The 25,871-nt window shown below is 36.5% G+C and overlaps 1 pseudogene; it reads left to right on the top strand.

Annotated features, from left to right (window-relative positions):
* Positions 1-224: 224 nt before the first annotated feature.
* LOC122754782 overlaps positions 225-25,871 on the top strand; it is a 32,692-nt pseudogene continuing 7,045 nt past the window's right edge.

The following is a 25,871-nucleotide window of genomic DNA, read 5'->3' on the forward strand; positions in this document are numbered from 1 at the left end:
GTGCTCTCCTGGCCTCTTTTGGTGAGGCCTATAAGCCCTTTTTGGTCCTTTAGCTAGGACATGAATGATACTGTTGCTTCTTCTGTTGGAATCCAAGATCTTCTATTGCTCCTCTTTGTGGGGCCAGACCCTTATACTTCTCTACTCTCTCCTCATCCCATGTCAGAGAGTCACTTCCCCTGGCTAGTCCACTATATTAACAAGGTCAGGAATGAGCACATAGGATGGCTCGAGCAACTCCAAGGGTTGTGGTCAGCCAGGACACACATCAGGATCCATTTTTGATCACTGACCATCCTTTTGGAAGCAGAAACTTTTCCTGTTGTCAGTCATCTGTGACAGAGGAACACAAGAGTTCCCAGTTTTTTAAACTCACAAGTATTCAAATTGGTTGACACCAAGGCTAGGAATATCTGCCTGATGATTACTTTTAGATGACTTAAGCTCAGGGTAAGAGAAACTAAAATGTATGGTCTAGTCTCAGATTCAACAGGACCACTGCATGTGTTTCAACTAAAAAACCCTTTAAAACTGAAAGCACATTCTCTTCCATCATCTTAGTTTCCGAAGAGAGTAGATTCATATTTAAAGTTGTAATTAGCAACAATTCTTCCACCAAATTTACTCTTCAGTTTTGCACAACTGATGAACGAGTCTTTCCCTATGTTATACAATGTCATTTCTTTCCCTTTCTTTCTTTCTTTCTTTCTTTCTTTCTTTCTTTCTTTCTTTCTTTCTTCTTTTTGTGGGGCAATGAGGGTTAAGTGACTTTCCCAGGGTCACACAGCTAGTAAGTGCCAAGTGTCTGAGATCAGATCTGAACTCAGGTCCTCCTGAATCCAGGGCCAGTGCTTTATCCACTGTGCCACCTAGCTACCCCCATGATATGTTATTTCAACTACTATATCAATTCATTGCTGGGTTGGGCCAAGCAAGTTGCTCCTTGGCATTGGCTTTTTTCCAGACATGTCTTCTATGGCTACTATCAAACTCAACTATAGGGACAGCTAGGTGGTGCAGTGGATAGAGCACCAGCCCTGGATTCAGGAGGACCTGAGTTCAAATCCAGTCTCAGACACTTGACACTTACTAGCTGTGGGACCTTGGGCAAGTCACTTAACCCCAATTGCCTCACCAAAATAAAAAAAAAAACAACAACACAAAACTCAACTATAGACTCCAGTTTCTGAACCTCTAGTGGCTCTTCTGACCTCACAAAGCTCACATGCTTTGTACACTGATATTCATTCTCCTAAAATGAAGAAAGAGATACTACAGGAATAGAAGAAACTAAGTGCCATGTGTTCATAGCCACATGGTTGCTTGGAAGGGAAAGAAGGTAGCTATACTATTAAATGGTATTAACTTTGTCACTATCTTTCTTCCCATATGAAGACTCATAGCATTCCTTTTTCTCATTCAAAAGCTCTCCAGGCAGGGGGCAGCTAGATGCGCAGTGGTTAAAGCGCTGGCCCTGGATTCAGGAGTACCTGAGTTCAAATCCAGCCTCAGACAGTTAACACTTACTAGCTGTGTGACCCTGGGCAAGTCACTTAACCCCCATTGCCCAGCAAAAAAAAAAAAAAAAAAAAAAAAAAGCTTCCAGGCAGAGTTCAGTTAGTTCAAACCTTTTTGTAGGTATGCTTGATTCTGTCTCAATGGAAATTAATAGGATTTTCATCAACATGTAGTAAGTGGGAAGCCAACAGTAAATAGAGAATACCTGTGCATGGTTTGGATCAGAGAGGAAAAGGACCACTCACCAAAACAGACTTCTCTAAATTGGCTCTTCAATTCTCTGTGGGGAATTGATACCAAGGACACAACTAGTGTCAAATGTTTGAGGCCAAATTTGAACCCAGGTCTTCCTGAATCCAGGACTGGTGCTCTATCCACTGCACCACCTAGCTGCCCCTATAGTTTAGTTTGATAGTAGCCATAGAAGACATGTCTGGAAAAAAGCCAATGCCAAGGAGCAACTTGCTTGGCCCAACCCAGCAATGAATTGATTATAGTAGTGAAATAACATATCATGGGGGTAGCTAGTGGCACCAGTGGATAAAGCACTGGCCCTGAATTCAGGAGGACCTGAGTTCAATATCCATATCCTCATTCTAGTACAGTTCTCTGGGGTTCTGGGGAGGTATAAAAAAATTGTCCTTTCATTTGTTTCTCCCTTGCATAATGAGAGAGTCTCAAAACAGTCAATGTGGTACAGATTGTATATATATATATATATAGTCTCTTCTATACAGGAAATTACAACTGCTCCCAAATACATAGTTATGCAGAAGTAATAAGAATATTTTTACAAAGTTTATTGAGGTTACTGCTAAATTAGTGCTTAACAGGGGATTGTTAGTGCTGGAAATGCCTTTCTCCAATAAAAATGTATAAGAAAAGGAAAAGGCAAAGAAAATAGAATTTCCTCTCTGAATAGGAAATTTGGTCTATAAGATGTAGGGATTTAGGGATTTAGGTCTTGGGACCAACTCACATTTACCATTTGTCCTCAGGTGAAAACCAATCTGATTTGCCTTGCTACTTGGCTATTAACTCTTAGTCAAATACAACAAACTGTCACTAGGTCTAGGGGGCACTGGGGCACTTGCCTTCTACTTTTCCTTCTAAGGAATTTCTCCTTAGGCTTCACTGTGGACCAACACTCACAGTTGGTTTTTTATTCCATAAAGTTGGTGTTTCATTCTATAAAGGTCCTCTGATTCACTGTAATAATGTAGGACACGCACATTTAAAAAATTATCCTTAACACACAGGGAACCCATCTGGAGGCCCAGACAAAAATACAGATATCCTTTTCTACACATGGCACATAAAATCCTCTGGGTTCCTGAAACAACATAGGGACCTCAAAATTTCTCCTTGGATCCACCCTACTGCAAGAACAGTTTAAATTGAATCACAAACTCATTAAACAATGGGACATGAAGGCTCCATTCAAGAAGAAAGAGCACCAGAAAAGCATGAACATATGTGAGACTCCACTCACAAAAGGTTGGAGTTGGTTTACCCTGGGGATTTTTATGCCAGCAGGCACCCTGAGGGAGAGACAGGACGGCACCATGTGGATGTTTGCTCAGGCTACCACCACCACCACCACCACCACCACCACCTTGACCACTAGCTCCCATCTGACTCTGGTAGAGATAACTCAGGGTTGAGAGCCCTCTTGCATCCAAGAACTTTAGGAATGGCAACATTTCCCAAGTTATCAGTTCTTTGAGCCCAGTCATCATCACCATCATTAAGGGAATGAATCATTGTGGAGAGGAGGGGCCTATCTTCCTTATCTCCACCAATAACAATTGCTGACCTGTGACTAACAACAGACAGCCCTAGGAATGGCAGCACCCCTTCTAGCCCAGTCTCTCACAGTCATTAACCAAGGAAGCAACTCCTATGGAAAGGGGTCAGACATATTATCAACAACTGCCTATCAACTGCCAGTCAGAGGGAAGGCAAGCCAGCCAGCTGAAACAGTGATGTACCCTGAGAGAGAGACAGGAAGCAGCACATACCTCCTTGACTACCACCTCCCCTCAAACCATGATGGAAACAGCCTAGGACTCTAAAACCAAGAGTCTTGGGAATACTCTCATTGTTAGCCTATTGCCTTCAGACACTATCTTTAAAAGAATCGCCTCTGGAGGTGTAGCCCAGCAATTGCCTTTGTCGGCTTTACAGCCACAGCTTCTAAAGACCCAGAAAGGAAAGTTATTGTCACCAAAGTCCTTGGTATTATCAAATAATTAGAAACTGACATGCTATTTTTGTGGGGCAATGAGGGTTAAGTGGCTTGCCAAGGGGCACACAGCTTTTAAGTGTCAAGTGTCTGAGGTCAAATTTGAACTCAGGTCCTCCTGAATCCAGGGCCAGTACTTTATCCACTGAGCCAACTAGCTGCCCCCCTGACTGCTTTTGAAAATTTTTCAAGTATTTTATTATTTTCCAGTACACATAAGGATAGTTTTTCGACATTTGTTTCATAGGATTTTTAGTTCCAAAATTTTATCCCACCCTCGCCTTCCCTCTCTCCTCCCAAGACAGAAAGCAATCTGATATATGTTATATACATGCAATCACTTTAACATATTTCTGCATTAGTCATCTTGTGAAAGAAGAATCAGAGCACAAGGGAAAAACCTCAAAAAGGAAGGAAAAAAAAACAGCCCCAAAGTAGAAACAGTATGGTTCAATCTGCATTCATAATCCACAGTTCTTCTTTCTTTTTTTTTTCTTTTTTAAGTGAGGTAATTGGGGTTAAGTGACTTGCCCGTGGTCACACAGCTAGTAAGTGTTAAGTGTCTGAGGCCGGATTTGAACTCAGGTACTCCTGAATCCAGGGCCGGTGTTCTATCCACTGCGCCATCTAGCTGCCCCCACAGTTCTTCTTTCTTGATGTTGAGAACATTTTCTATCATGAGTTCCTTGAAATTGTTTTAGATTGTTGCACTGCTGAGAAGAACCAAGTACATCCCCATCTTTCATCACACGATGTTGTTCTTACTGTGTACAATGTTATCCTGGTTCCGCTCCTTTCAGTCACCATCAGTTCAGGTAATTCCTTCCAGGTTTCTCTAAACTCCTCCTACTCATCGTTTCTTATAGCACAATAGTATTCCATTACATTCATATAACACAACTTGTTTAGCCATTCCCCTATTGATGGGCATTCCCTCAATTTCCAATTCTTTGCCACCACAAAGAGAGCTGCTATAAATATTTTTGTACATGTGGATCCTTTTCCCTCTTTTATGGTCTCTTTGTGATACAGACCTATTAATGATACCACTGGATTAAAGGGTATGAACAGTCCCATAGCCCTTTGGGCATAGTTCCAAATTGCTCTCCAGAATGGTTGGATCACTTCACAGCTCCACCAACAATGCATCAATGTTCCAATTTTTCCACAGATTCTCCAACATTTATTATTTTCCTTTTTTGTCATATTAGCCAATCTGATAGTTGTCAGGTGGTACCACAGTATTGTTTTAATTTGCATTTCTCTGATCAATAGTGATTTAGAACATTTTTTTTTAAAATACGGTAATATATAGTTCTGATTTCTTCATCTAAAAACTGCCTATTCATATTCTTTGACCACTTCTCAATTGATGAATGACTTGCATTCTTATCAATTTGATTTAGTTCCCTATATATTTTAGAAATGAAGCCTTTATCAGAAACACTGGTTATAAAAATTGTTTTCTTGCTTTCTGCTTCCCTTCTAATTTTGGTTTCATTAATTGTGGTTGTACACTTACTTTTTATCCTGGTGATGAATTGCTGTAATCTCCATACTAATATTTTATTTAAGATTTTTGCATCGATAGTCATCAGGGGAATTGGTCTGTAATTTTCCTTCTCTGTTTTGGCTCTGTCTGGTTTAGGTATCAACACCATATTTGTGTCATAAAAGGAATTTGGTAGAACTCCTTCTTCACCTATTCTCCCAAATAGATTGCATAGTATTGGAATTAATTGTTCTTTAAATGTTTGGGTATTTTCTCCTTTACCTGATAATTCTTTGTTGTTTGTTTTGGGTTTTTTTTGCAGGGCAATAAGGGTTAAGTGATTTGCCCAGGGTCACACAGGTAGTTAAGTGTCAAGTGGCTGAGGCTGGATTTGAACTCAGGTCCTCCTGAATCCAAGGCCAGTGCTTTATACACTGCCCCCTCACCTGATAATTCTTGAGTTTGGCTACAATATATTCCTTGAAGTTTTCCTTTTCGGGTCTCTTTCAAGAGGTGATCAGTGGATTCTTTCAATGATGACTTTATCTTCTGATTATATAATTTCAGGGCAGTTCTTGATAATTTCCTGGAATATGGTGTCTTGACTCTTTTCTTGATCATGCCTTTCTGGTAGTCCAACAATTCTTAGATTATCTCTCCTGGATCTATTTTCCAGGTCATTTGTTTTTCCAATGAGATATATCACATTTTCTTCTATTTTTTCAGTCTTTTGATTTTGCTTTATAGATTCTTGGTGTCTGCTGGAGTTATTAGTTTTCATATTCCCAATTTTAATTTTTAAGCTATTATTTTCCTCAGTAAGATTTTGAACCTCTTTTTTAATTTGGCCATTTTTTTCTCCTGTTTGGCCATTCTTTTCTCCCTTTTGGCCAATTGTATTTTTTAAGGAATTGTTTCCCTCAGTCAATTTTTGTGCTTCTTTTTCCAGCATAACTCTCATTTCTTTTCCATTTTTTTCTTCTATCTCTCATTTTGTTTTTTGAATAGCCTTTTTGAGCTCTTCAAAAAGGCTTTTTGGTCTTGAGACAGATCCGCTTCCCATTTGAGTCTTTACTTGCAAGCATTTGACAAACTTCATCTGAGTTTGAGTTTTGGTCTTTCCCTTTTACCATGGAAGCTGGCAATGGTAAGGGTCCTTTTTTGTTTATACTCATGTTGTAGCCTATTTTTAAACTTATAAAGTTGAAGTCTGCTCCTGGGGCATAGGGATCACTTCCTACAGCTCTGAGCTGCCCTACTCTCAGCTGTGTTGAACTGCAGCTGTGTTGAGCTGCCTGCTGAGCCCAGCAGAGCTGAGCCCAGCAGTGCCAAGCCACCCTCCCCTTTCAGCCAGATGAGACAGATCTCTCCTGAAGTCCTCTAAATTATCTCAAGTGGGTGGATTGTGTCTCTCTGCCATTTTGTAGATTTTGTAGTTCCAGAATCTATTTAGAGGATTGATTTAATGTTGTTTTTGAGGGAAACACAGGAAAACTCAGGCAACTTCCTGGCTTCTCTCCACCATTTTGGCTCTGCCCCCCAGAAAGCCTGACATGCCTTTGTACAGTGGAAATAACATTAAACTTTGCTGCTGCATCCTAAACACCATGGGACCTTCCTATCTAGCTTGTAGTTTGTTGTGTTCCCCATTAGAATATGAGATTTTTGAGGGTAGACACTGTCTTACTTTTATATTTATATTCCCAGCTCTTAACATGGTGCTGTTCTGTCCTGGACCCTCTTGTCTTTTCTTCTCTGTACTCTCTCACTTGTTGTTCTCATTAGCTCCTAAAGATTCAATAATTTTATCCCTACACAGACTCCCATCTCTACATATCCCTAATCTCTTTACTGAGCTTTAGTCCTATATTACAAACTACTTGTTGGGCATTTCAGACATATCAAACACATAACCTATGTGCCACCCACAATTCTCTCAAGTGTGGCCTGAATCAGATTAAAATGTAATTAGGAAATATTTAAAAAGATAGAATATAAAAAATAGAATAAAATGTAGATGATGTTACTTTTGACATCACTTCTTTAGGGACATCCCAAAAATCTCCCCAAAAGAATTAATTATTTTTCACACCAAACCAACTTATCTTCTTAACATTCCTATTTCTGTTGAAGTCATTTCCATCCTTTCAGTAACCCATATTTATAACTTTGCAACTTTGGTGTTGTTGACATCTCACCCTCACTGTACATATCCAAATCAATTGCCAAATCTTTGTATTTTTTTCACCATAACATCTTTTATGTACATTTGTTTCTCTCCACTCACACAGCTACCACTAATTCAGAACCTAATTATTTCTCATCTGGATTTTTACAATAGGCTCTTAATGGTTTTCCCTGTTCTAAGTCTCCCTATTCTTCAATCCATTCCCCACACACTTGTGAAAGCAATTGTCCTAAAGTTTAGGTCTTACCATATTTGTCTACCTACTTAATAAACTCCAGTGGTCCCCTATTATCTTTAAGACCAACCAGAAACTCATCTATATAAGCTTCTCAAACCCAGACCTTCCTATCTTTATAGTCCTTCTTAAATATTAGATTATGCCACTCCATGTATTCTTATGTTCTAACCATACTTGCTTATTTGCTGTTCTTAATACATGATACTCTATAATGCTTTTGTGTATCTTTGCATCTATTGTCTTCCATGCTTGGATTGTTCTCTTTCCTTGTCTCTTTTTAGAATCAGTGTATTCTTTCAAATCTCAACTCAACATTCCTTTTGAATGAAGCCTTTTCTCAATACTTACAACTGCTATTGCCTTTCTCTTTAAAAGTACTATACAGGGGGTGGAGCCAAGATGTCAGAAGAAAGACATTAAACACACAGAGCTCCTGATATAATTACCCCCAAAACAGCAATAAAAGAACCTTTGGAGCAGAAAAACCCACAAAAAGACAGGCTGAGATTATTTTCCAGTCATAGACAGATTAAAGGGGGCTATACTGGGCTGCGGTAAAGTCTAACCCTGCAATTGCGCTGATAGAGACCCCAGGCATGCCACACCAGAGGAACTTACCCTGAGCCTCTGAATCAGCTGCAGCACCAGAATCTTCTGGAACTGAGCTTTTGGTCTGGTGACAGGGCTGAATGGCTGGCTGGGGCAGGGGGGGAAGTGCAAGGGTGTCAGCAAGACCTAGGAAGAACTTCGGCTGTCCCACCCCAGCAGGGAACCAGGAAAAAATCCTGAATGGTGGGAGGCCCAGGTAGGGGAGGGGGGCAGGCTGGTAGAAGCTAAAAACCACAGCAGAGAAAGCTTTGCTGGTTGGTTAATTAGTAAGTTGGCTTGAGGTTATCTTCAGACTAGAGAACGGGCCAGGTGAGAGAAAAACCTGCCCTCCCTAAAACCAAAACACCTGGGACCCTCTGAAGCTTGGGACAGTGTAGCCTCAGTGGGGAGTTAAAAGTCCAGTAAAAGATTGCAAGATGACAAAGGAAAGAAAGTTGAGAACTATAGAAAGTTTCTTCAGCAACAAGGAAGAACAAGGTGCACCCTCAGAAGAGGATAACAACCTCAGGGATCTACATCCAAAGCTTACAAGAAAAATATTAATTGGTCTCAGGCCATGGAAGTGCTCAAAAGGGACTTTGAAGAGAAAATAAGAGAGAAAGAAGGAAGATTTAGAAAGGTGAAGTAAAGAATATAAAGGGAAATGAGAGCAATGCAGGAGAGTCATGAGAAAAAAGTCAACAGCTTGAAAAGCCAAATGGAAAAGGAGATTAAAAAGCTATCTGAAGAAAATTATTGCCGAAGAACTAGGATTGAACAAATGGAAGCTAATGTCTTTATGAGAAACCAAGACACAGTAAAGCAAATCCAAATGAATAAAAAAAAAATAGAGGGGATATGAAATATCTCCTTGGAAAAACAGCTGACGTGGAAAATAGATCTAGAAGAGATAATTTGAAAATCATTGGACTACCTGAAAACCATGACCAAAATTGGAGCTTAGATAACATCTTCCAAGAGATCATTAGGGAAAATTGCCCTTATATTCTAGAAGCAGAAGGCAAAATAGAAATCTAAAGAATCTACCAATAACCTCCTGAAAGAGATCCCAAAAGGAAAACCTCCAGGAATATTATAGCCAAATTCTAGAACTCCCAGGTCAAGGAGAAAATATTGCAAGTGGCTAGAAAAAAGGAATTCAAATACTGTGGAGCTCCAATAAAGATAAAACAAGATCTAGCAGCATCTACATTAAAGGACTGGAGGGCATGGAATATGATACTCTAGAGGGCAAAGGAACTGGGACTACAGCCAAGAATCACATATCCAGCAAACCTTACTGTAATATTTCAGAGGAAAAAATGGGGCTTCAATGAAAAAGAGGACTTTCAGGCATTTGTGATGAAAAGGCCTGAACTGAATAGAAAATTTGACTTTCAAATACAAGACCCTGGTGAAGTATAAAAGGTAAACAGGAAAAAGAAATCATGAGGCACATTAAAAGGTTAAACTGTTTACATTCTTACATGAGAAGTTAATACTTCCAACTCATAAGAACTTTCTCAGTAAGGAATACATGGAAGACACAGGTCTGAACTGAATATGAAGGGATGATATATGTAAAGCATTTATTTTTTGTTTATCTTTGTTCTTTGTGGGGAAAAAAGGGTGGGTGTCTTATGTCTTGGGCCAGATTTGGGCTCGGGGCCTCCTGGGTCCAGGGCTGGTACTTTGTCCACTGTGCCATCTAGCTAACCCATGATGACATCTTTAAAATAGTTTTGAGGGGGTAGAAACCTTTTTAAACACAACAGTGAGAGCTAGGCATGAGTTAATTTGAAATATATCCTGATTCCTTTTCCTAGAGAGGGCAAAAATTAGTCCATTTTCCTCATTCACTAAATAGTTAATAGTATTTTTCTCATCAACTCATTATGTAAACATTTTTGTTTACATGCCTGGATTCTATAGAATTCAACCTGGGAATAGAATTCAGACATGTAAAAAGGAATATATTTTCCGGTTAAGTGATCAGTAAAAGTGGCATGTAAGCTGATCTTTGAAAGAAGCTAGGAATTCTAAGAGAAAGAGGTGAGGAAGGAGGACATTATGAACATGAGGTTAGCCTGAGTAGAGGTGTGGAAGTAGGAGATGGCATGAGAATTCCAAACATCACTGAGATCCTTATAATTTAACTTTCAAGATATTTTATATCTATAGGATCATCTCTATAGATTGAAATCTGTAAGGGAGCTAGAGATCATCAAGTACAAGAGGATCAAATGAAATGATATTGGTAAACCTTTTACTGCCACAGAAAGTGTTTAATAAAAATTCATCTTTTCCTTTCCCTGTCCCTCCTTTCCTCTCTTCTTTTCTTCCTTCCTTTCTCTCTCCCTCCCTCCTTTCCTTCCTTCCTTCCTCTCTCCCTCCCTCCTTTCCTTCCTTCCTTCCTTCCTTCCTTCCTTCCTTCCTTCCTTCTTTACCCTTTTCTTTACAAATAGGGAAGTTAAGACCTGGGAAGGCTCTTTAACTTGCTCAATATCACACAGTTTAATAAATAGCACAGCTGGTATTTGAACTCAGGTCCACTGACTCCAATTCATTTCTCTACTCACTATGCTACTTATTGCCATTATTAGTAATACAATTGATTCTTCTAGATGTGCCTCTATGTCTCCATATGCTTGGCACAGTATAGCAGAAACATCCAGATGGCTGACTGAGCTTTTCACTTTCCACAATTCTCTGGCACTCTGCAGACATGGCACAGAGAGTCGCTCTACAGAAAAGTGGAGTCAGAGCTAAAACAATCCTGACTGCTGGCATAATAAAGTAATATTTTGCCACCAGGAATGGAATGAAGCAAAGTCCTAGGAGAACTGTTTATTCAGCTACCCGGGAAAGAAGAATGCAAAATGAATTGCTGAGAGGGCTCCAAATGTATTTGCAAGTCTCAGAAAATCCATAGCCCTCTACTGAGAGAAGATGAAAAAAGATGAATTCTGGGTTACTCTGGATGCCAGACTAAACGAGCATGTCGAAACAAGTGGAATGACAGGTCACTTTTGAATCTAGAAGAATAGCTCTGGATTCATCTGTGGGAGTGTGAGACACACTTAAAATACATTTGGAGTTAGTTTAAATAGAGAATAATATGCAAAATGGGGAGGCTTATAATCTGTGCCTCCTTTGCCAAATGGGACATCAGGAATGAACTAGCTTGATGTTATAGGGATTGGATTTGTAAATCAATGTAGAGCAGTAAGAGGGAGAGAAATGAACAACTTCATTAATGTGTCTTTCTGATTGGCTTTGAGGTCATCTGGTATTACGCCATCATGCCTTATGAAGAGCATAGAAATAAAGTCACAAATAGAAATCCATCTTTCATCTGTAATATTGGAATAAAAATGTGAACTTTGGAGTGATTTTGATAGTCCAAAGAAGATTTGTTGTTGTTATGGGGCAAAAAAGAATGTTTTGTTTTCATTGAGAAATATCCACTAGATATTTCTGGTGTGATACAGTGGGTAAGGTGCTGGGTTCCTCAGTTTCTTCATCTGGAAAATGAGGAGAGGGAGTTTCAGTGGCTTTTAAAATCCCTTTTAGCTCTAAATTTACGAGTCTATAATCCTATAATGAGTTCCTCCACCATACCTCTCTCCACCCTCCAAAATGCAACAGTATACTCAACATTAGTCGTAGTAATTCCCCAGGGCCTATATTCAATCATGGTACAATTGAAATGGTCTCTCTTCTCACACCTCATTGACTAAATTGTCTCTGATATACCAGTTGTCTAGTCTCTAGTATAGGTGATGTTTTAAGAAATGGCATGTGCTTAGCTAAATTTTTAGAGCACACACTGGCTTCCCAAAAGGGAAAAGACAAACTTTACATTTTGAAAGAGACACAATTTGACAGAGAATTATTATTATTGTTGTTATTATTATTATTATTATTATTATTGACACAGCTTTCTTAGATAACTTCTTCATTCAACCACTTATACAACCTTACAGGCACAGGGCTATCATGATGCTTCTTACAATCCACAGTGTGCAATTTTCAGTGGTGAAAGCAATGATAAAAATAATAATAATAATAATAATGTTAATGATGATGATGATGATAAAATATTTATACAGAGCTTAAGTTTTGCAAAGTGCTTTACATATATTATCTCCTTGGATCCTTGTAACAACCCTATAAGGCAGGTGCTATTATATATATATATATATATAATATTTTTTTTTTTTTTGGCAGGACAAGGAGGGTTAAGTGACTTGCCCAGGCTCACACAACTAGTAAGTGTCAAGTGTATGAGGTCGGATATGAACTCAGGTCCTCCTGAATCCAGGGCTGGTGCTTTATCTACTGTGCCACCCAGCTGCCCCCGGGGGGGTGCTATTGTTATTATCCTCATCTTACAGATAAGGAAACTGAGGCCCACAGAAGTTAAATGATTGGATCAGAGTCACACGGTCAGCAGATATGTGAGATCATATTTGAACTCCGGTTTTCCTGACTCCAGGTCCAGCACTCTATCCACTCTGCAATCTAGCTCTCTTAGCATTAGTCCTGCTGTATCATTTATCTGTTCAAATCCCTTTGAGAAGAGAGGGCAATATGCTGGAGGTCTATATTTCTTAATGATCACCTCTTGTTTCTCCAAACCAGTCCTTCACCAGCTCTATAGTTAACTGGCCTTTTATTCTTGACTATGCTTTATCACTGACTTTCTTTCTACCATACTTCCCTGTTTCTTTTGATGCTATTGTGCTTTTGTTATCCTGATTGATAAGGACTCATTATAGTTGTGTGAAAATTACCTGGGGAAAAGTAAAATAATAGAATTATTAAGTTATCCTACAACAAACCTTACATTTTTCATTGTTGTTCAGTTGTGTCCAACTCTTTATGACCCTATATGTGGCTTTCTTGACAAAGACACTGGAATGATTTGCCATCTCCTTCTCCAGTGGAGTAAGGCAAACAGAGGTTAAATGACATGCCAGGGTAACAGTCAGTGAGTGTCTGAGACTGAATTTGAACTCAGGTCTTCCTGATTCCAGGCCCAGCACTGTAGCCACTGAGCAACATATCCTTTTGCTGCAATCACTTCTATTCCATAATTAGGCATTTCATTCATATGATTTCAAAGTATTTTTAAAAAATTCTTTATCAGAAAAACACACTTTTGTAATATTGGGTACTAACTAGGGGAGCAGTTGTGTGGCACTATGGATAGAGCACTGGGCCTGGAGTCAGGAAGACTCATCTTCCTGAGTTCAAATCTGGCCCCAGACACTTCCTATTTGTATGACCCTAGGCAAGTCACTTAACTCTGTTTATCTCATTTCCTCATTGTTAAAAAAAAAAAAAGAGCTGGAGAAGGAAATGGCAAACTATTCCAGTTTCTTTGCCAAGAAAACCCCAAATGGAGCCAAGAAGTATCAGACACAAATGAAATGACTAAACAACTCTTAAGTGGACCTTTGATGAATAGTCCATTTTCCAAATCTAGCCTTGATTACAGTCCATAGGTTTTCAATAAGGTTTGAATGAAATGAGTTCTTTGGCCACTGAAACATATTTATATTCATCTTTTGTCTGGACTTGCTAATCTTTTATGTCATGTGGCAAAGAGCAAAGGCTACCCATGGTTTTATTGCATCTCCATTTGTTAATTTCTGTTATTTTAGAACAGATTTTAAAAACAATTTTAATCTATCATTATATGTATCTGAGTTTATCTTTTCCTCAAAGGATATAATACTCTCAAGCCACAAGAAATAAAACATGGCCAAAACATTTTTAGGGAGATAGATGTTTTATAATATGATGAGGCTGTCAAGATCTTATATCCTCATACCTGAATGTCTCCTGACAACACTTTGGTATAAGTCTGTATGAAAAAATGAGTATCATTAGTAAAAATGAATTCTCTGACCTTTGATACTTGTATTTTCTTACCCATAAAAGGCATTTTTTCTTTCTTACATTTTGCTTTTTACTGTTCTTATTGCTGTCTTTCCAACTTTAAGAAGCCTATGCCACACTGCCGAGAAATCAATATGACCCTTGCAGCTGTTAGAGCCTTTTGAAGGTCTCTTTGATTATTTTCTGAGGCTTAATTAAGCTGCTTTGCAGCAATAATTTGTCAATTCTCTCCTTTTTTACTTTACTGCATGCTTTGGCATAACCAATCCTGTTTTATTGTGGACTTGAAAGATTCTTAAAATGTTTGACTTCTCCACTTCAACAGCTATTACAATATCTCTAATAGTTATTTATGTGTGCTCTTTAAGTTTGACAGCTTCTTTACACATTTCCTTGGAGTTTATACCCATTCTTATAATACAACAAAACAGACAGATGAAATACATGTGCATAGTGTATAAATATAGCATTAATTTGAAAGAGAATTAAGTCACCAGAAAAAAAAAAACAGCTCAATTTGGTTTCATCTGGTTAAATATTATGAGTCAGCCTAGAGTTAGCAGAAGCACATGTATGACTACTGCAGTCATAAAATAAGACCATATGAAAATTGCTGTTTGTCCCAAATAAGTCACATATCACCGTATTCACCATATATCAAACTAGTGCAAGATTCCTAACCAGGTTTCATTTCAGCCATTTTCCTGCCATGCTCTCATTCTTTGCCTCTCCTCTCCACTAGGACCTTTTCCATCTTGTTCTAGGAGCAATAATCAAATCAACCCTATCACTGCCAGAGAAAAGGAACTATGCCAATTTAGTTCCTTATGGCTCACCTCACCCTCCCAATGATTTCCCAGTCCAAAGCATATTCTCTTAACTTCCTCTATCCTAAATATGTTGTTCCTCCACATAAAATGTTAGCTCCTCGTAGAAAAGGATTTTTTCCTTTTTAGTTTTATCTTTATTGCCTAATATAGAGCCTGGTACACAGGCCTGGTACACAATGAATGCTTTTTTCATTCATTTATTCTTCAAAGAAGCTTACACAATCTCAAGAGATTTAAAGATCTGACTTGAAGAAATAGAACCCAAATTAAAAGTAAATTTATGGTCTATTTTGAAATAACACATGCTCACCTTGCTTATTATCATAAAAAAGGTTTGTAAATCAAATGTGTGTAAGCCAAATGTAACTTTCCCATTGACTTTGACTATGATTTAGAGTAGCTTTATCTTAATTTCTAATTGACCTTCCATAGAGAGAGGTTCCAAATATTTTTGTTTTCATTTTATATGTCTTACTAACCTGTACCACTAGCTCTTCTATGAAGATCTTAAAAAACTATAATGAACCATAACCTAACACTTCAATCTGGTATTTAAATGAGCCTATTTTATTATTAAATGAATAACCACTTTTTGATCTTGCTATTTCTATAAACTCAATCAACAAATAATCAGATTTTCTTATATTATCATATAATTCTCCCATTAGGCAAAAACCAATCAAATTCAACAAAACAAACAATTATTAATCACCTACTATGCACAGTAGAGATACAAAGACAGAAACTAAACAGTCTTTTCCTTTATGGAATTGGCATTCTGCATAAACACTAAAAGATATTTGGTGCCTAGGGGAAATTGTGAAGTGAGAAGAGTTAATATCTATTTTCCTTCACCTTTCATTGTCTTCCTATGACAAATATATTTGCTTCTTATTGCCCTCTCTTTCTTGGTAACCTCTTTTTATTCCCTAGATACTTGGAGACTCAACTGGAATAATTTATATGTGTCTGATGTTGTTAGCATTGGCTTATGACTAACAGAGTAGCCATATTTCTCCTTTGCACCATATGCCTCATGGAAAGTGAAATAAAACAACAATCCACCTTCCTTGCTAATGGGCTAAAGACAGAAAAGTGGAGGGGTAAGGCAAGGGTGACATGAGCCTTGTTGGGAGGTTATAATGAACTGCTATTAGTCCTTAGTGAGCAAGATGATTGGTGACTGAGACTCAAGAAGACAGACTATTATTCTAAGAAGAAACCGGTTCCCTTTTTATAGCCTATAAGAATTAGTTTCTACCTTTTTGAGGTCTTCCTGCCTTGGGACTCTTTTCTAATCCTTTACCTAGTACTTCAAGCAAAGAAGGGTAGAAAGTATGGAGCATTTTCTGTGGCTTAGAATAATTCTTCCAATGTCTCTTGTAAAATTAAATGCTTGAATGAATTTAGATGAGTTGCTTCTCCTTTCTGGGCCTTGGTTTCATCATCAGGACAATTAGAGGATTAGAATATCTTATCTTATCTTATACTTCCTTCTAGCTCTCTATCTTGCCATATCTTTAATGCTCCTGGGTACTTCAGGTTAAGAAGGAAGAAAGGGCGTGGCAGGTTTGTGAGAAACTTTTAAAAACAGTAGTGGCTTAAGGCAGCTAGTTGGTGCAGTGGATAAAGCACCAGCACTGGATTCAGGAGGACCTGAGTTCAAATCTGGCCTCAGACACTTGACAATTATTAGCTGTGCAACTTTGGGCAAGTCACTTAACCCTCCCTGCCCTGCCAAAAAATAGTAGTGGCTTTGTATACCCTTTATGCCTAGGTAAAGAACTAGCTTCTTAAAAAATTGAAAAAAATTAAAATCAGCTAAGAGATGGTTCGGTGAGTATATTATGGACTTTATAACACTGTCATGACTTTGGACTAACTCTGATAATACAAGACATTCCAAAAGTCTTATTGTAGTTTTGAGGTTTTGGAACACAACTCCATGTGGCTCAGAATGTGGAACTTGGCCAAAAAGTTTGAAAATATTAAAAAAGATGAAAATGCCAAGGGAAAAAACCCTAGCCCATAATGCCAACACTAGTAGTACCTTCTGGAAGCTTTAATGATAATCTTGAGTGGTTACTCTTTCATCCTATTCTCATTTCTAGGATTAGGTGATTTTCTTCACCCTAAGACACATCGAGCTGCTTTTGAGTTAAAATACATCTTTTAGACCAAATCTATCCTCTACTACACCTACCTTGACTCCTATGAGTCCCCTACCTGCTTGTAAGATTCTGAAACTTGAATGATGGTTCTTGACTAGGAAATACTAGCTTTAATTAATGGTATCCATAAAATTTTTAACTTGCAGATTTGGAATTTTTCCTGCAGTTGCTATATGGTGTTTCTAAGTGATTTAGAACCAAATTTTGCATCACCTTTTATTTTACTTAAAAATATTTTAGTGATTCTCTAACACACATATACATACATAGCAATGTGCACACATATCTTCATAGTGCTTTTAAAAAAAGTTTTGCAAAGCATGTTACATCATTATAACTTTATAAGGGCACCTCTTCTCTCTTTTATAGATCACCTCCCTGAACATTATAATGAAGTACTGTTAAGCAAAGCAAATCAACCCCCTTCTCTGAGAACCTACATCACTTTTCCCAGCTATGTTCACCATCTCTGCCAAAAGGACTGATTCATGAATTCCTGTCAGTCCTCTAAAGCCAAGATGGTCACTGCATTGCTCAGAGTTCTGAAGTCTTTTAGAGTTTTCCTTTACATTTGTGGTATTGTACAAACTGATCACCTGGTTTCACTTGCTTTGTTTTGCATCAGGTCATATAAGATTTCCATGTTTTCCTGAATTCATTAATTATATTTATCATTTCTTATGGTGCAGTGACATTCCATTACATTCACTTACCATAATTTGATCAGCCATTTTCTCAATCAATGGGCATTTGTTTTGTTTCCTGTTCTTTACCATTATAAAAACACTATGATAGGTATTTTTATATCTATAGAACCTTTGTCTTTGACCTTTTGGTAAATATTATATAGCATTATCATTGTATCAAAAGTTATGCACAGTTTAGTAATTTTTCTATTATTAGTTCAAATTGTTTTCTGGAATAGTTGGACCAATTTGCAGCTCAACTAACAGCACATTAATGTGCTTGTCCTCAAAACAATCCTTCTAGCATTTAACAACTTCATCTTTTGTTTTATATACTTTCTAATTTAGGAAATATCAGTATTTGCTGATTACTAATAGCACATCTCCAGATAATGGGGCTTAATAGCCCTATATCCATGCCATCAGTCTGTCTGATGATGTTGGGAAAGCTTCAAGTGTCAACTCAAATATAAATAATTACCATTCTCAAATGACCTAAATTTCACACCAGCTTTTGAGGGAAATTTAAAAAAAAGAAATAAAAACATAAACAAAGCATGGGCTCTGATCATAGATCCAATAAGACCCAAGTGAATGAAAATCTTTCATAGAGACTTCCTGACCTTTGCTAAATTTTCATTTCACCCAAGATTGCTAGTACTATAATAATAAGCAGAGAATAATAAATTGCTCAAACAAATGTGTATATGTATATATGTATGCATGTAAATATATAGCATATATAATACACATATACAGATTTCATACACACATATTTGTGTATGTATGTGTATATATGTATGTATAATCAAGTTCATTAACATTGAAAGGACAACAATGGCCATATGAAAATTGATGAATGATCCATTCATCATTTATCCATTTGTCAACAATCCATTGATGAAATACCTAGACTATACTCTCTTCCTTCATAATTAAAATAGCTCTTAAAAATTCTCTACTCTATTAAGACTTTCTGGATTGATCAGTGCAATTCAACTAGCATTTCTTTTTTTCTCTCTCTTTTTAATTTAATTTTTTTGCGGGGGAGGCAATTGGGGTTAAGTGACTTGCCCAGGGTCACACAGCTAGTTATGTGTCAAGTGTCTGAGGTCAGATTTGAACTCAGGTCCTCCTGAATCCAGGGCCAGTGCTTTATCCACTGTGCCAACTAGCTGCCCCCAAACAACAAGCATTTCTTTAGCCAGCTGAATGCACCTACTATACACTAGGTCTGAGGAGTAATGTAGCATTTTTATGAAACACAGTAGTAGTTCTCATGAAGCTTATGGTCTAGGAGAAGGATATGTTATTCAGAGGTGATTATAATGACAAATAATGTATAAGTACCTTGGAGTGGAAGAAAATAATATGCTAGGTTAATCTAACAGAAAGATGTTATTAACAAGTTTGGGGGTAAGGATCAGAAAAGACTTCATGGAACATGTGATTAGAGGAAAGCATTTCCTTTTTCCTTGCCTAACTTGCTTATGGCTAGTTTCTTGATTTTTATACAAATGATATATTTTCATTTTTGTACATCCATTTAGAATGTATTCACTTCTGATCTCTATAGAATGTTTTTACTTAAATGTTTTTTTTAAGTGTCATGTTTTCTAAATTTAAAAAAGTCTTTTCCCCTGGCAGTCATTTATGAATATGCTTTCCCCTCCATCATTGAGCCCCACTCTCATAATAACGAAATTGAGCAAAAAGAGCCAGTAGAAGTATTGTATCTTACAGGCTTATACAGCACAGGTCTGCTTAGTTCTCTTCCATGCAGAGAGGCAGGAGGTATGTTTCATTACCCCAGCTCTGCCATTAACTAGCTATGTGATTTGAAACAAGTCATATAATTTCTCTGAGCTTCAGTCTTATAATTTGAAAAAAGAGGGTTTGGGACCAGGGAAACTCTGAAGTCCTTTCCAGCTTTGGATCTATGCTCCTTTTTCTAGGATTGATTAGTCATTAACATTACTCAGAGTTCAGATTCCTTTCACTCTTCATTCACATTGTTGTAGTTATTGTATATATTGCTCCCCTGATTTTCTTTAGTTTGTTCACCATTTGTTCATACAAGTCTTAGTATTTTTTCCAAATTCCTTATAGTTCACTTTTTTAGCTGTGCAGTAATATTCTACCCAATTTATGAAACAAAATTTGTTCAGTCATTCTCCAATCAATGGATACTCCCTTTGCTTCCAGTTTTTCCTACCACTGAAAGGGCTGTTATATGCATTTTGATATACATTGGAGCTGTTTAGTAGGTAGGGAGATCACAAAATCAAGAAAGCATTTAGCATGTTGTCACTTTTCTTGAATAGATTCAAATTATTTATAGGAGCATTTGAACCAATTCAATCTTTTACCAAGAGTGTATTAATATGCCAGTTTTCTCACTGACCCTGCAACATTGAATTTATCTAATCAACTTTGTCAATTTTCTGGATGTGCGATGAAACTTCAGAGTTATTTTAATTTGTGTTTCCTTTTCTCTAAGTGATTTGGAACATCCAAAAATATGGCTGTTCTCTTTTAGTGGTGGCAAAGATGGATATCCATCAATTGGGGAATGCATGAACAAGTTTGTTGTACATCATTGAATACTATCGTGCTATAAGAAGTGATGAGAAGGATGCTGTCAGGGGAAAAAAAAAAAAACTTGGAAAAACTTACATGAACTGAAGTGAAGTGAGCAGAACCAGGAGAAAATTGTATACAGTCACAACAATATCATATGGATGATCAACTGTGAATGACAGTTATTTTTAGCAATACAATGATCCAAGATGATCCTGGAGGATTTATGATGGAAAATGCTATCCATCTCCAGAGGTAGAACTGATGGAGGTCTGAATTCAGATCAAAGCATATTTTTCTTTACTTTCTTTCCTTTTCTTTTTCTTTAATGGAGGGAAGGAAGGGAAAGAGGGAGAAAATTTGGAACTCAAAAAAATTTAAAAAAAAATTAATGTAGGGGCAGCTAGGTGGTGCAGTGGATAGAGCACTGGCCCTGGACTCAGGAGGACCTGAATTCAAATCCAGCCTCAGACACTTGACACTTACTAGCTGTGTGACCCTGGGTAAGTCACTTAACCCCAATTGCCTCACAAAAAAACCCCAAAACAAAAAATAACAATAAAAAATGAATGTTAAAATTGTTCTTACATAGAGTTGGGGAAAATCAAATATTAAAATAAAAATATGGCTATTTATCAACAATTATTTTTTAATTTGCTTTTTTTTGAGAACTACCTGTTTATATCTTATAATCATTTATTTATCTATTGGGGAATGACTCTCATTCCTACATATAAGAATGCATTATCAATATATTTTTATACCAGAGCTTTATCAGAAAAATTGGCCACTAAGATTTCCTTAGGAGACTGTAATCAGAATAAGGGATTAGGTTTATTCTGTTTGGTCCTGGAGGGTGCAACTAGGAGTAATGTCTTGAAGTTGCAAAAGGGCTACATTAAATTTGATGTAACGAAAAGTATATTAGGGTTGTGTAAAATTAGAATGGGCTGGTTGCAGCAATGGTGGGTTCCCTTTCCTTTAAGATATTCAGACAGAGATCTAGATGATCACTGTTGTGTGTGTTATAATGGAAACTTATTTGTTGTGTGGGTTGAAGTGCATAGTTACTCAGATCACTTATAATCCTCATATTCTGTGATTCATTGATTTCCCCCTCCCCATTAGCTATTTCCCTTTTTAATTATCTTTTAACTATCTTTAATTATCTTTAATAAAAGCTTCAATTGTATTATTCAAAGTTATCCATGAAAATAAAAAAATCTGTGATCCTTATATGTGTTCGGTCAAGAATTCTCTCAATATTTACAGTTGTAGAAGAGCTATCCTATTCCTTTCTAATTTGTTTATAATACGACATTTTATAATATAACATTTTGTTGGAATTAAGAACAGATTGCTCTTTAATTTCTCTAGCAGTTTGTGTGGAACACTGAATCGTTACCCTAGTAGTTTTTGTCCTAGGGCTTATTAAACACTGTTACTATGTTCTGTTGCTTCTAGGTCTTATTAATCTATTCATTGACCAGATTTTCTATTTTAAATATTACCAAACAGTATTTATGATGACTGCTTTTTAATATAGATTAAGAACTGGTACTGATAGCTCCCTTCCTTCACAATTTTTCCGTTATTACTTTTGAAATTCTTGAACTTTGGGTAATAGTGGTAGATTTCAATATATTTTATTTAGTTCTTTCATATAATCATTTGAGAGTTTGGTTGTTATGGCATTAAATCTGCAAATTAACTTAAAATATATTGTTATTGTTGTTTGTCTTTTGTTCCCAAAGAGGACCATGACAGATATCATGACTTGCAAGGAATTGGATTTAAGTGAGGAAACGCTAAGCAAAGTCACAAACCTCACTCTGTCCTCCATAGCCAGCTGAATTCAGTGGATATATATGTGTGTGTGTGTGTGTGTGTGTGTGTGTGTGTATGTATGTATATATATATGCATGTGTGTGTATACATACATATATATGTATACACACACATACATCAGGACAACTGGAAATGGCTTCAGATGTTTTGAGGCAATTGAAGTTAAGTGACTTAAGTGACTTGCTCAGGATAACACAGCTAGTAAGTGTCAAGTGTCTGAAGTTGGATTTGAACTCATGTCCTCTTGACTTCAGGGTCAGTGCTCTATCACTGAGATACCTTGCTACCCCTAGATCTATTATAATTTTTATTATATTAGTATAGCCCAATCTTGAGCAATGAATTCCTTTCCAATTCTGTTTTCTTTATTTTTGCAAAGATGTTTTTGTAGCTAAATTCATACAATTTCTGTATATGTCTTTGGAAGTGTATTTCCATATATTTTATACATTTCATAAACATTTTGAATGGAATTTCTTTTAATTAAGCCCTTTCTGATTTGGGGAGGAGGGGTGGAGAGAGAAGAAGCAGTGCATAGAAAGAATACTTTTTATAGATTTATTTTGTGTCCTATTACATTATTAACATTATCAATAATTTAATTAACTTTTTAGTTTTATCTATAGGGTTTTCTAAGAAACTATCAAGCAACTGTCAAAAGTAATAATTTTGTTTTTTTCTTTGTTTATGCTTATCTTTTAATTTTTGCTTTTCTTCTTGCTATAGCCAAGTATTTCTAGGACTATATAAAATAATTGGTTATAATGATTAACATCTTTGTTTTATTTTTGAGCTTACTGAAAAGGTCTCTAATATGACTCCATTATAGATGATGTCTACTCTTGGTTTTGAAGAACACACACACACACACACATATATGTATTTATTTATATATATATATATATATATATATATATATATATATATATATATATATATATATATATATATATATATATATACACACACACACATACATGCATACACACATATAAAACATTAAGAAAACCTCTAGTTATTTCTATGCTTCCAGGTATTTTAGTATGAAAAGGGATTGTTACTGTGTTGAAAAATTTTCTGCAACTGACACAATCATATAATTTCATGTTTTTATAATTAGTATTATTTACTATGTTTTCTTAATACTGAACCTAAATTCTTAATATAAATACATTCTGATCATATCAATATGTATTTATTAAGCACTCAACCATGTGACTGATACTGTGCTAAGAGCTAGGATTAAAATACAAAGAAAAAGAAATACAGTCCATGTCCACAATTAGCTTACTTTTTGCCTGGGGAAGAAAGCACTTAAAAGAAAGCTCCCCAATGGGCATGTAAAGAGTATTTATGTGCACAGAAGCATGGCAGAAGTCAGAGAGTCAGGAACAGAACCCAGAGAGGAATGAGGGAGTAAATATGATGGGTATGGGCACTTTATTTAAAATGGAAATTCTAGGAAGAACTAATCAATCAAAGGAAGAGGCCAAACGATGAAGTATTCTTCTAGGGTACTCTTAGCTTTTTAAAAAATGTTTCTGTATAATCTCTGATATATTTTATTCAGTATTATTAGTGTTAGGGATGTTGATATATAATATTTTATTCTACTTGGGTTCTACCTATTTTGGTTATCAAGATTTTATAAACATATATGTAAAATTGGAGATAATTGTTATTTGAAAATCTGATAGAATTAACTTATAAATCCACGTGTTCCTGTTTACTTCTCCATGATCTAATTCACATGGATTTTCTTACTCTAGTCAGAATAAGAAACTATCTATGCCTTCTTTGCCTACTAAATTCTAGTCCATGTCTCTAGAAGATTTATGAGATCCAAACCTTTCTTTTAGGTATTTTTTTCATTACACAGAAACCAACAAGACAAGATTGGGGCAACTAGGTGGTGCAGTGGATAGTGTGCCAAGACTAGACTCATCTTCCTGAGTTCAAATCTGGTTTCAGATACTTATAAGCTATGTGACACCGGGCAAGTCACTTCACCCTGTTTGCCTCAGTTTTCTCATCTCAAAAATGAGCTAAAGAAGGAAATGGTGAACCATTCCAGTATCTTTGCCAGGAAAACACTAAAGAGGCTCACAAAGAGTCAGACATGATTGAAAATAACTGAATAAGCAACAAGACAGCAATGTGGTTCATTAATTATCATGTGCTCTTTCTACACAACTAGTATACCTCCTTTTTTAGTAATGCTTGTCTCTGACAATGCCTTTTATGCTATTCCTTCCATACAAGTCAAGTCATTGTTGGTAATATTCCACAATCTACTGATACTAACATTGTCCTTTGTAATACCTGAAATTTTTATTCTTTAGGGATCATTATGCTTCAGGATTTGTGCATATATCATCAAGAGAATATTCATGTTAAAATGATGGGATTTGGCATCAGGACATGACTTGTGATTGTGAGAATGTCACAGTCTCCTCTTTGTATTCAATTCTGAGACCACTTTATTGTCCATCAGCAGATCTAGTCCAGGAAATATGCATTGATGGAGTAATCTAATAGGCATCTAAGTGCATGTAATAATTCGGCCAATATATATTTTCTCTCAACTTGCTTTTTTTCTTATATGAATGGCTATAACAACATTAAAGAAGCCCTTTAATGTTCTAGCACTGATTCAATAAGCACAATGTCATCTGCAAACATAAACATCTAAAGCACCATTAGAACATACAGCTAAAAAAATTAGGATAATTCAACAGAAACCCTTTGCACTACTGGAAAACAACCCAAAATGTGTGTCTTGCTGAGAGTAGATCAGACTTAGAATTTGCATTGAATTCCTCTGGACAATAATAAGTTGGATTATTTATAATTTCAATGTATTATTACATATTTATTATGTAGATAGCAAGAAGTCTACTAGAACAAATAGAGATTATAGGACCATTGTTCCTTTTCTTTTTTTACCCTTTCATCTTACATTCTATGATACATAAGGGTGGTAAAACCCTTTACAATCCTGGGAAATTAGAGGTCACAGAGTCATCGGATTGGAAGGAATCTTGAGATACTATGGTGTCCATATATCAGCTCTCAGGAAGGTCTACCTCTAAACAATCAAAAAATAGTTATTTATTTTACTAAATACACATCAGTATATGGGGCCAGGGCACTGAATTTGGAATCATGATACCAGTGTTCAAATCTTATTTCTGCTTTTTATTTCCTCTCTTAAGTCAAGTCCAGAAGCATGTATTATATGCCTTGTGTGTGCTAGACACTGTGCCAAGTGCTAGGGATACACACTCAGAAAAAGACAAAAGAAATTTTTGCTCTCAACTTGCTCATGATCTAATATGCAACCATGAGCAAGGTATTTCCACTATCAGGACTCACCTTATTCCCCTGAAAAAGGACATATGGTTTCTACGGTCAGCTCTAAAATCTAGTGAACCTATGGTTTCATATTTCCCAAGAAGGTAATTCATTTAATACTATGATTTGGGAGGGATATTACAGATAATCTAGTCAAATTATCCTTATATTTGTAGAGGAGAAAAGGGAAACTCAGAAAATATGTCTTTATGAAGGTCACACAGGG

This window comes from Dromiciops gliroides, chromosome 4 (genome assembly GCF_019393635.1).
Source record: "Dromiciops gliroides isolate mDroGli1 chromosome 4, mDroGli1.pri, whole genome shotgun sequence".
Taxonomy (NCBI): Eukaryota; Metazoa; Chordata; class Mammalia; order Microbiotheria; family Microbiotheriidae; genus Dromiciops; species Dromiciops gliroides.